Source organism: Chenopodium album, chromosome 24, assembly GCF_948465745.1.
Source record: "Chenopodium album chromosome 24, dcCheAlbu1.1, whole genome shotgun sequence".
Taxonomy (NCBI): domain Eukaryota; kingdom Viridiplantae; phylum Streptophyta; class Magnoliopsida; order Caryophyllales; family Amaranthaceae; genus Chenopodium; species Chenopodium album.
Genome location: NC_137857.1, coordinates 26950647 through 26962580, shown reverse-complemented (window position 1 = coordinate 26962580; position 11934 = coordinate 26950647).

Genomic DNA, 11934 nt, shown 5'->3' with positions numbered 1-11934 from the left:
TGAATGGACTGGTCGTCGTCATTCGACCGAGGTGGACTCGGTGGATGATTGGACTGGATGATAGGAGATTCGGATGTCTCCCGAAGCTCCTCACGAGAGTCGGGTCCCGCGGAGGGGCTCCTATCCCGGGGAGGAGACTGGCTAGAAGTGGGGCGTTCTAGGGGACCCCTTCCTAGTGACTTTCGGCGCCTTCTCGAAGGAGAAGCACCGTCATTTTTGTTCTTGCGATTCTTAGCCATTGGAACTAAGATTGAGGTAGAACGAGCGAAATTGGCTTAGAGATTTTTTGAAAGTCTTCCCCACAGACGGCGCCAAATTGTTTCGGATGAAAACAATGGGACCTGGCTGAAGGTCCGATGAGGTGGTGAAGACTGGATTCGGTCCAAATGACGTTGGGCCGAAGATTTCCTACACAGCAAACACACGTAAACTAGCCTCGGGGGTGTTGCCGAGGAAAGCCCCTCCGATGCTAAAGTCAGTACAATGTGTAGAGAGAAAGCTATGCAAGAGAATTAATTGCTTGAGGCTTTGTGTTGTTCTTTCTGAATGAATGTACAAATGTCATATTGATGGCTTTTATACCTTGGCATATATGAGAGATGTGGGCCTTGGCCCAATTGACTTGACTTGTGGACTGATGTTGACTTTAGCATGGGCTGGAGAGTTGAACCTTGACCTTGGGCTTTGAATTGGATCATTTAATGACTAGGCCCAATTGGATTGAATTGGACCCAAACAAGATGTAAGGCTTGAAAACAAGAAAAACTATATCACAACTTCCCAATGATAAGGTGATAACCTATAAACTCCTACTCATATCTACAATTGCGATTTGTTAGTATATGTTTTTCAGGTATGAATATGAGCAATTAAGTCATTGTGTTTTGTTTATTGGCAAATTGGGATTAACAAATGTCGTAATATAATTTTCAGGGTAAAATTTAATTGTCGTTGGTACTTAGGAGTTCTTATGGAGTTAAAGTTTAACACTTACCACAATTCTATAAGCTACTTAATGCAAAACCAAAGGCTACATCTAATACTTTGGTGCACTGAATTATTGAGTGCTATGATGTAGAGAACAAGTGTTTTAGAGTTAAGGATCTAGTTATATCATTTGATGCGACTCATATAGTAAGAATGACAGGGTTGAGTGATAGTAGGGACCCACTTGCATGATGAGCCAAAAAGTTATCTACAGACTAAGGTCTGGCGCATTGCTCCTATATGTAAACATTGCATATAGGATGGCAACGTAGTAATTAAGTTGAAGTTGTAGTGGGAGTACAAAGTACTATTTTATAGGTAAATATTAACATTAAATGTTGTAGTGGTATAAATATAATGTTAATATTACAATTAAGTATGTAAATGGTACATCAAAATATTATACAACTGTGAGATATGATAGTACAATTAAGATATAATGGTACAATATACATGTATAATAGTACAAAAAATGTACCACTTAAACCATAAAAAGTATTATTCTGAATGCGCTTTTCCATTTTTACCTTCCTATATGCAACAAATGCATATAGGGGCTATGCGACAAGATGCACTCCCATCTTGCTACTATTATTTGTGTAATGAATGTCTCTCGGGATGAGCAAGAGAAAAGGAAGACCAATGCCGCAAAGACAAAATACAAACAAGGTGAGAAAATCAAGTCCAAACGAGTTGGACATAGAACAACTGTGTTTGAAAATCTTACCAATATGTCAGTACGAAACTGAGGCGGCACATCACAATTAACCATAACATCGAATGGAGTGGATGGTTATATTAATATTCCAATTGATAAGAGATATTATAAAATAAAAATAAAAAAATTGCATAATTACCTTCAAAGTATAAGCCATAAAGCCATAATATTCAAGAAAGGTATTTAAATAAAAAAAATAGAACTTTTTTTTTTTATATAAACCCCACCAAGGAACTAGACTTTATTCATGGGAGAATCAGAAATCAAAAGAGAAGTAAGGGCCAATCTGATTTACTGAACCGAATTGTTTATGAAAGAAAGAAATTAGGAACTGAACTGAACTTAGCTGAAATTAAGCTGAAGAGAACAGGCCCTAATACATGATGGAAAATTTAGACACACGAACCCTTCTACCGCCCATGACAAGTTGTGTGCAAGCTCATGTGCTATTTTATTGCCATTCCAATGAACAAAGCTAAAATATAATTGATATATTTGTAATTGTATATCAATGGCAAAGTTGTAAATAATTTGGTTTGATTATTAATATACTAAATTTGGTTTCAATAGTTTAACTTTTTGTTTTAAAAGTATTTGTAATACCCCGTATTTTTAAGTCATTTAATAATTATTAAATATGGATTTTTTCGAAATATTTTATTATTATACGAAAATATTTAAATGATTTTACGAAGATAATTTCATAATAAAGGTTTTAATTATACAAGTCAAAGTTAAAATTTATCATACCCAAAAATCGAAGTTCAATTGATAATATTTTCCCGGGTCAATAAACCTTGTTTTCGAGTCAAATTACAAAATATCAATTTTATTTCTTAAGCCCAAACACATACTTGTTGTACACTAGTACTACACAAAACAAATACTCCAATCTAGCTATCTTCTTGCTTCCCCAAAATTGGTATGTATTAAAAAAAAATGTTTTGATGTCGGCAAAGGTGGGAGTTAATTACCCACTTGCCTCCTTCATTGAATGCCATAGTTGAAGACCTTGAAGTAGTACCAAACTTCCCTATAAATAGTCATGGAATATGAGCTATTTCATCACATCTCCTACTTCTCTTCTAATCTTACTTTCTTTCTCCTTTCTCCTTCCTCCTCCATACTCACCTCCTTTTAGCTTTCATTTGTGGTCTTGAGCTCCTCACGAGCACCTCCTTGCTGCCACCCTACTGCCGCCATTCGACCACCATCGTGCCGCCACCTCCTTCCTTGTTGTTGTTGACCATAAGTACCAAGCTACTGCCATACTTCTTGATCTTCTATCATGCACTAATATGTCTTACTACTGCTACTAATCCTACTTCATACTACCTGCTAGACTATTACTACTCACGTATTACTACTACTCATTTTGTCACTACAATGGTTATCAACATTAACTAATTTACTACCACTATTTACTACTACTAGATACTATGTACTACTACCATACTACATACTTATTATTATTATTATTATTGTTATTGTTATTTATTATTATTATTATTATTATTATTATTATTATTATTATTTTTATCAAAAACAAAAGTCATACAACCTACAATAAATTAGTGGGAAGTCGAGATACAATCTGGGCCTCCACTCCTCTAGCTATAGCAAATCCTACCCTAGTGAAGATATGAGCTGCAGCACGAGCCCCAATGTCTTGCGTCGTCGAGAACCTCTGAATCCGCTTCAGTAACGCAACAGCCTCCTTCTCTAATTCCCCAAGCGAAGAAAAGGAGAAGGGAATGAAACCATATCCAATCGCCTGACATCGAGCTTCATACTTAACCCGCTTCCGATGAGCAGCATCAGCCACAACCCGCCCAGGAATAAAGTCAGATAGCCCTGACTGTGTCAAAGGAGAAGACCCTGTCAAATCAATACAGACATCGCGACCACGATCCCATGAATAAAGTAACACATCCGCAGGTCTGAGGGCCTCGTCGTTCCTATTATTATTATTATTTGTTACTATTGTTACTATTGTTATTATTATTATTTGTTATTATTATTATTATTATTATTATTATTATTATTATTATTATTATTTGTTACAATTGTTACAATTGTTACAATTGTTATTAGTGTTATTATTATTATTATTATTATTATTATTTGTTACAATTGTTATTATTGTTATTAGTGTTATTATTATTATTATTATTGCTATAACTATTATTGTTATTATTATTATTATTATTATTATTATTATAACTATTATTATAACTATTATTATTATTATTATTATTATAACTATTATTGTTATAAAAAGAGTTAAAATAATCAATTGTTCATGCACAACTAGTCAAAGTCGGTATTCTAAGTCCTCGTGTCTATGGGTTGAAAAGTATTTGATTAGGATTATTGGTTTATTGTAGAAGGAATTTCCGATTGGTAACTAGGAGCCCCGTGTTTGTTTTATAAAGATCGAGGTACGTACACGTGGCTAGATCTTTTATAAAGTGACCTTTATATGAAATGTGATTTACATGTTAAGTGATTTCGAACCATGTTTAAATGATTGGGAAATAAATTCCAGTGAAGCATGTTTTAATCGTTTAATCTCAAATGCTTAAATATTTTATATGGTTGATTATAAACTTGTATTGATATTTAAGAAGGAAATTTTATTGTTTAAATTATCCCGAGTATGGGATATTGGAAAGTTTATTTATTAGGATTTATTCCTTCGATCTTGGATTTTTAACTCCCACTATGCGGAGTAAGTTGAAGACTATGGAATTTGTATGACCTAGCCTTTCTCCTTGATAGCAAGCACTATGTAAAGGAGTTACTAGCTTGGGGGGTGTGCACACTTAGATGGAAAAATGATTTATGAAAATATGGATTGATCCACCCTATTCAGAATTATCTTTGGAAAGTTAATTATTTCGGAAATTGGTCCTTTTGACAAGCTTTTATACATGAATTTCTATTAATGAATGGTTAGGATAAATTATGATTTATTAAAGTCAAATCTCTTCGAAAGCATGTTTAATTAATTAAATTGATTTTACATGTTTAGCATTTGTATGTACTTAGCATCTTGGCTAATACGTATTTGTTTTGTTTTGGCTTGGTCCTACTTATCATTTTGATGAGTAGATAGGTGAAGGCGATCGGACAACGTAAACTATATGTTGCATTGGGAAGGATGGGCGGTGATCACCTAGTTTAATTTAGCAAGCATAGTATTAGTGTTGTAGTTACTTTAGAAGTGTTTCAAAACTATTATTATTACTATTATTATTAATGAAAGATAAGTACTATTTTTCGCTGCAAAACTCTATTAAGCCTTACGTAATCACGTGGCGGTAATACTCCCAAGTTACTCACTAAGTTGGATTATTATAGAGAGTAATTTGGGGGTGTTACAAAGTGGTATCAGTTTTCGGGTCTTAAAAAGATTAAAATTGGAATATAAAACTGATGGGTAGACCTAAGAAGGGCATATAGGATAGAGTTTTGCATTTTTTGAAAGTATATATTAAGTATATATTTAAGTAAAAACTACTTTCTATTTTAATACGAAGAAAGATTAATAGTGGGGATTATTGGATTGACAATGAGCTCTGGCTAGGTAGGATTTGGGCTCTGGGCAACGTTGACCCTAACCTCTCCTACCTGGGATCTCATTAGTCCAATTAGTCCACATTATGAATCAAGTATTCAACTTATAACTATATATTATATTTTCAAAATAAAAGAATTTGAAACGTATTCAAAAAGTGATTTCGAACTTTACGTGAATTATGTGCATATGGACTAAGCAAACGTCCAAACTATGTTTTAGAATATAAAGGTTCGAATTTAATTTCGAATTGCATTAAGATTGATAGTCTTTTGGGAATTTTCATATTCCAACGTATATTAGTGAAGGTTCATGAATTATTATTCGATAATTATTCATAAATTGGAAATGGATTGGAAGGTGAATTGCGCTTTTATGTGACGAATTATATGGAGAAGTGTTTGTTGATTTGTATGTTATAATTCTATGCAAATTATGATAAATCTTATGATGATTTATTTTGAGATGTTACATAGAGTTGCTTCTAAAGTGACAATTTAGACTTGCTAGTTAATTTGATGAAACGTCTAATACTCAAGATATTCTATGAACAGTAAAGTTATTACATTTTCCGAGTCTTTGTTGGATAGATGAACAATTTGTTTGTAAATTTATGTGTCTAATTACCACATTATTCAGGATCATGTCTCTAAGGCAACGAATTAAGAAAGGGAGTAGTTCCAAAGTCAACTCTGTCATCAAAAGGCTAACCAAAATAACCGAAAACATAGCTGGTATTGTCTCTAACCAGGGAAAAGCCCATAATGGCCTTGATGCTTTTGGGGAAGTTTTTAAAAGAGTAGCTGCAGCCAAACCACCCACTTACCTTGGCAAAGTAGACCCAGCAAGCTAAGAAAATTGGGTGAGAGAGTTTGATAAACTTTTTGATGCTATTAATTGCCCCGAGGAGTTAAAGGTCAATAATGCTGTTTATTACCTTAGAGAGGATGCCGATTTGTGGTGGAGTCAAAGGAGAAATGACTTACTAAGTATTCTTAACTTTGGGTGGGCTGAATTTAAGGAAGCTTTAAGAGAGAAGTTTTACCCTTCCTACTTGAGGAAACAAAAGTGTATGGAGTTTACAGACCTTAGGATAGGGAACATGACAATTAATGAGTATTATAGCAAGTTCATTGAGTTAATGAGATTTGCACCTGAGGTAGTACCAACTGAAGCACTTAAGGCACATAGATTTGAGCAAAGTTTGACTATGACCCTTCAAGGAAAACTAGGAGAGTGGCCTTTGAAACCTTAGATGAGGTTTATGGGAGAGCTGCGCACCTTTATGGGATCAAGGGGAGAGAGCTAGAGGGAAACTTTTTCGGGGAAAAGAGGAAGCCTAGTGGGACTTTCAATGGGAGTGATAAGAAACCCAAGGTTGAGGAGAACCCGAGTGGGAATTTCAATGGGAAAAGGGACAACAGGGGTAAATTTGAAAGAGGAAATGGAAACCGAGGGATTGGAGACAAACCCAAGAGAACTTATTTTTGCAAGAGATGTGCGAAGAACCACCCAGGAAGGGATTGTGAGGGAAACCTAGTGACTTGCCGCTACTGTCAAAAGCTAGGTCATCGTGAGTATGAGTGTTACAAGGTCTCTGATGAGCAGTCGGGTAAACCCCAAGATGAGATGAACCAAACCAAGCCAGCTCAGCCCAGTGGATTCATTCCTAAACAAACACCCAAAAACAGTGGAGCCGCTCCCAAGGGTCGTGTGTTCGTGGTGAACAGCCGTGAGGCTGCAATTGTTTCTGATGTGGTAATTGGCAATTTCTTTATTTGTTCTATGTCTACTAAAGTCTTGTTCGATTCAGGGGCTTCTCACTCTTTTATTTCTAGAACTTTAGTAGATAAACTCAAGTTAAGGAGTCCGGTGTCTGTTTCTTTAGATATTGCTATCCCATCAGGGGAAGTGGTGAATTGTACTAAGATGCATCAGGGTGTACCTCTTGTCATTTCAAAAGTAGAATTTCCGTCAGACTTAATCGAGATTGACTTACAAGATCTTGATGTTATTTTGGGGATGGACTAGTTGGGCAAGTACAAGGCCCAAATTGATTGTGAGGCCCAAAAGGTCACGTTGTGTTGCCCGGGCAAAGTTAGGGTAACCTATCGAAGGGAGGGAAAGAAATCAGGGTTAAAGATCATATCTGCTTTGCAACTTAAGAAATGTGTAGCAAAAGGATATCCACTGTATTTGTGTAGTGTCTAGAGGATAGAAGAGGGAGGTAGAGATGATGGAAAAAATATTCTAGCAGTAAATGAATTTCTTGATTTTTTTCCCGAGGAGATTCCAGGGATGCCGCCTGTGAGGGATGTTGAATTTACCATAGACTTAGTGCAGGGACATGACCTATTTCAAAGGCTCCATATAGGATGCCCCGGCTGAGATGAAAGAGCTGAAGACTCAGTTAGACGACTTGTTAGAGAAGGGATATATCCGACCTAGTTCATCACCATGGGGTGCACCAGTTTTGTTTGTGGAAAAGAAAGATGGAAGTCTAAGGTTGTGCATAGATTACCGAGAGTTGAACAATGTGACAATAAAGAACAAGTACCCACTGCCTAGGATTGATGATTTGTTTGACCAGTTGAAAGGGGCGGGAATATTTTTGAAGATCGATTTGAGGTTAGGGTATCATCAGTTGAGGATAGCAGAGTCAGACATTGCAAAAAGTGATTTTAGGACTCGTTATGGTTACTATGAATTCACTGTGATGCCATTTGGGTTAACCAATGCACCTGCGGTTTTTATGGATTTAATGCACTGAATCTTTAGGCCATACTTAGACAAGTTTATTTTAGTGTTTATCGATGATATTTTGGTGTATTCGAAGAATCGAGATGAGCATGAGGAGCATATGAGGGCGGTATTGTCAACCTTGAGAGAGCATCAATTGTACGCCAAACTCTCAAAGTGCGAGTTTTGGTTGGAAGAGGTAGCTTTCTTAGGTTATGTGATTTCTAAGGAGGGAGTATCGGTGGATCCAGCAAAGGTAAAGGCTGTAAGTGAATGGCCGACCCCGAGGAGTGTGTTAGATGTCCGGAGTTTTCTTGGGTTAGCAGGTTATTATAAGAGATTTGTTAAGGATTTCTCGAGAATTGTAAGGCCTATGACGAGCTTGATGAGGAAGGAATGTAAATACGAGTGGACTCCGGAGTGTGAGAAGGCTTTTCAGACATTAAAAGAGAAGTTGACTACGGCACCTATGTTAGCCCTGCCTGATGGAAGTGAGCAGTATGAAGTGTATAGTGACGCGTCAAAGTTCGGGTTAGGTTGTGTGTTGATGCAAAATCGAAAGGTGATTGCTTATGCCTCAAGACAGTTGAAGCCTTATGAGGTGAATTACCTGACCCATGACTTGGAGTTAGCCACAATTGTGTTTGCATTAAAGATTTGGAGACACTACTTGTACGAAGTGACATGTAGGATTTTCACCGATCACAAGAGTTTGAAGTACATATTCACTCAAAAGGAGTTGAATATGAGACAACGGCGATGGTTGGAGTTGATTAAGGATTACGACTTGGAGATTCAGTATCATGAAGGGAAAGCGATTGTTGTAGCTGATGCATTAAGTAGGAAGTCAAGTCATGCAGCTAACGCAATGATTCTCCCAGACCAATTGTGTGTGGAATTCCAAAAGATAAATTTGGAGGTATTGGTACAAGGAGAAGTTAAGAAGATTTTGAGTGCCTTGTTGAGCAGACCGTCAATCTATGATGAGATTCGGGAAAGTCAGCCTGGAGATGAGAAGTTAAACAAGATTAAAGAGAAGATCGAGGAAGGGCAAGTATTGGACTTTTCAATCGCCGATGATGGAAGCGTGAGGTTTAAAGGGAGATGGTGTGTTCCTCAGAATCGAAGTGATATTAAGCAGAAGTTGATGGAGGAAGCTCATAGTTCTCCTTATTCAATGCATCCCAGAGCGGATAAGTTGTATAAGGACATGAAAAAGACATTCTGGTGGTCGAATATGAAAAGGGAAGTGGCAGAATTTGTGGCTAGATGTTTAACTTGTCAAAAGGTCAAAATCGAGCATAAGAGACCCCAAGGAATAATTCAATCCTTGGAGGTGCCTAGTTGGAAGTGGGATCTGATCTCCATGGATTTTGTGAGAGCCTTACCCAAGAATCGACCAGGAAATGATACGATTTGGGTCATAGTGGATCGACTAATGAAGTGTGCAATGTTCATATCCATGAGGAGTACATAGTCAATGGATCAATTGGGAAGAGCATATGTGAAATTCGTGGTGAAATACCATGGTGTGTCGAAGGACATCATCTCGGATAGAGACTTAAGGTTCTTATCCAACTTCTGGCAGAGTTTACAAAAGGCTATGGGGACTAAGTTGTTGATGAGCACTGCATTCCACCACACAACCGATGGTCAAACAGAGAGAACAATACATACATTAGAGGATATGTTGAGATCATGTGTCATGGAGTACCAGGGTTCGTGGGAAGATCATTTGGACTTGATAGAATTTTCCTACAACAACAGTTATCATGCAAGCATTGGGATGGCGCCATTCGAGGCTTTGTATGGGCAGAAGTGTAGAAGCCCAATATGTTGGAGCGACATAAGTGAGACTGTTACACTCGGGCCAGAGATGATCGAGGAGACGGTGAAACAAGTAAAGATGATTCAAGAGAAAATTAAAGCCGCACAAGATCGTCAAAAGAGCTATGCAGATCAAACTAAAGACAAGGATATATGACTGTTACATCACACTTCATAGATGACCAATGGAATTTGCGAAACAGAACCTTAAGGTATCCATAATATTACACTCTTTAATATACTAGTCGTTGGCCCGCGCGCTACGCGCGCGGTCCCCCAACATTATTTTGTTTTGTAATTAGCGCGTGATTAGTTGATGTGTATGTGTTAATTTCGGCTGATTTATATTAAGTCGAAATGCTAGCATAAATATGACACAAGTTTAACTTCTTTTGCTTGGGAAGGCCTTCTTATTCCAAATAAATATAATTCATTCAAGAGATATCGTATAAGCAACGAAGCTTATCACTAATTGGCAGGAAGTTATTTGTCAGGAACTTTGGTTAATTAAATAAGAATTATTACTAATAAGTCAGAATCATGTTTATCTGCTAATTTAATTATAGAAAATAAGCAAATAAGAATTGTGCAGTTATATATTTTAATCTAATGTATTAAAATAGAGTTGACATATAATAAGAAAATAAGAGTTATTATGAACAATCAGTTTTCATTAGTAATAATCAACAAAACTTAGATGTAATCATTAAAGCTAAATTAGTTTAGTAGAGATTATAGAAAGAAAAAAAAAGATATGAAAGCCCTTATGCAAGCTAATACAACGAATATTGAGAATTTTCCTATTTTCACTTAATTAAATGTGCATAAGACAAATTGCAAAGCTTCGTGCATTGATTTTGCAAGTTACGTTGTAAGGTGAAGATTGTTATCTAAAAGGTTGATATTGATATTTAGTAGTAACTTTTGTAGCTTATTATTAATGATGGAAACTTTTCTGCTGTAATTAAATAAATTTACTTGAAAAGAAAATGCAAAATAACAAAGAATTATTAAATGTTACTGATATGAAGAATAATTGAATATTTTTGTTTTTTTATCCAATTTGAAAAATACACTAATTGTAGAATACAAATTTATAGTGATCGTAAATTTCGTTTTTTAAAAATTACATACAAAATCTCTTTCATTTTCTCCCAACATACAAATTTCTCTAAATTAAAGGATTTTATATGTTGGTGTAATTTTCCCAAGTTATTTCGTAGGAGCCGGGATTATTTGACGAAAGCTAATTCCATTTGCTTAACATAAACACCGACTCCATTTGCTTCAACGCTCTACTTGGGCATTATTAATAAACTTTAATACAAATATGTTGCTGCGGAGTCGATTTAACCGGTTGCGACATAATTGTATTAAAGAATATTTTTAGGGAATATGTTATCACGAGATTTGGTGATAACTCCCTATTTACCATTAACTTTGGGGTTGAACATGTTTTAAAATTTTGTGTGTAATGGTATTCTGAGGAAAGCTATTATTGATTTTTGATTGATGAGAGGAGGGAGGGAGGTATTATTTTTTTGGGTTGTTTTTTTAGCCATTTTGAAAATTAGAGAATGTGAAGGATATTGTTATGTTGTTGTTGTAAATGAGAAGAGCAAGTGCTATATTTATAGCTAAATGTAGCATTTTAATTATTATTTTTTTTAATACATATTGCACTGGTGAAGGGTAGTATTGTGGTGCAAAACATTTCTGTTTTTTTTTTTTTTTTTTTTTTTTTTTTTTTTTTTTTTATCAAGTATAAGTGTAGAAGTGCATTATTGGCAAAGAATCTTTTTTTACTTGTACAATTTTGAGTGGGTTTGTTGCTAGTGTTATTTTATAGTGCACGTTCTCCTTTCTTTTTTCTGTTTCCTTGCTTTTTTTCACTTAGACTCTTAGTCATACGAAATATCTTGCATTCAATTTGTTGTTTGTTGTCAATCAATAGTTGACTATTTTCATTTAGAGACGTATAAACACAACCATTATGAAATAAGAGTTATTCTAAAGACAACCAGTTAGAAAAATATAGTATTGCATCATTAAAGCTAAAAACGGATTTGCAAAGAAAAAATAA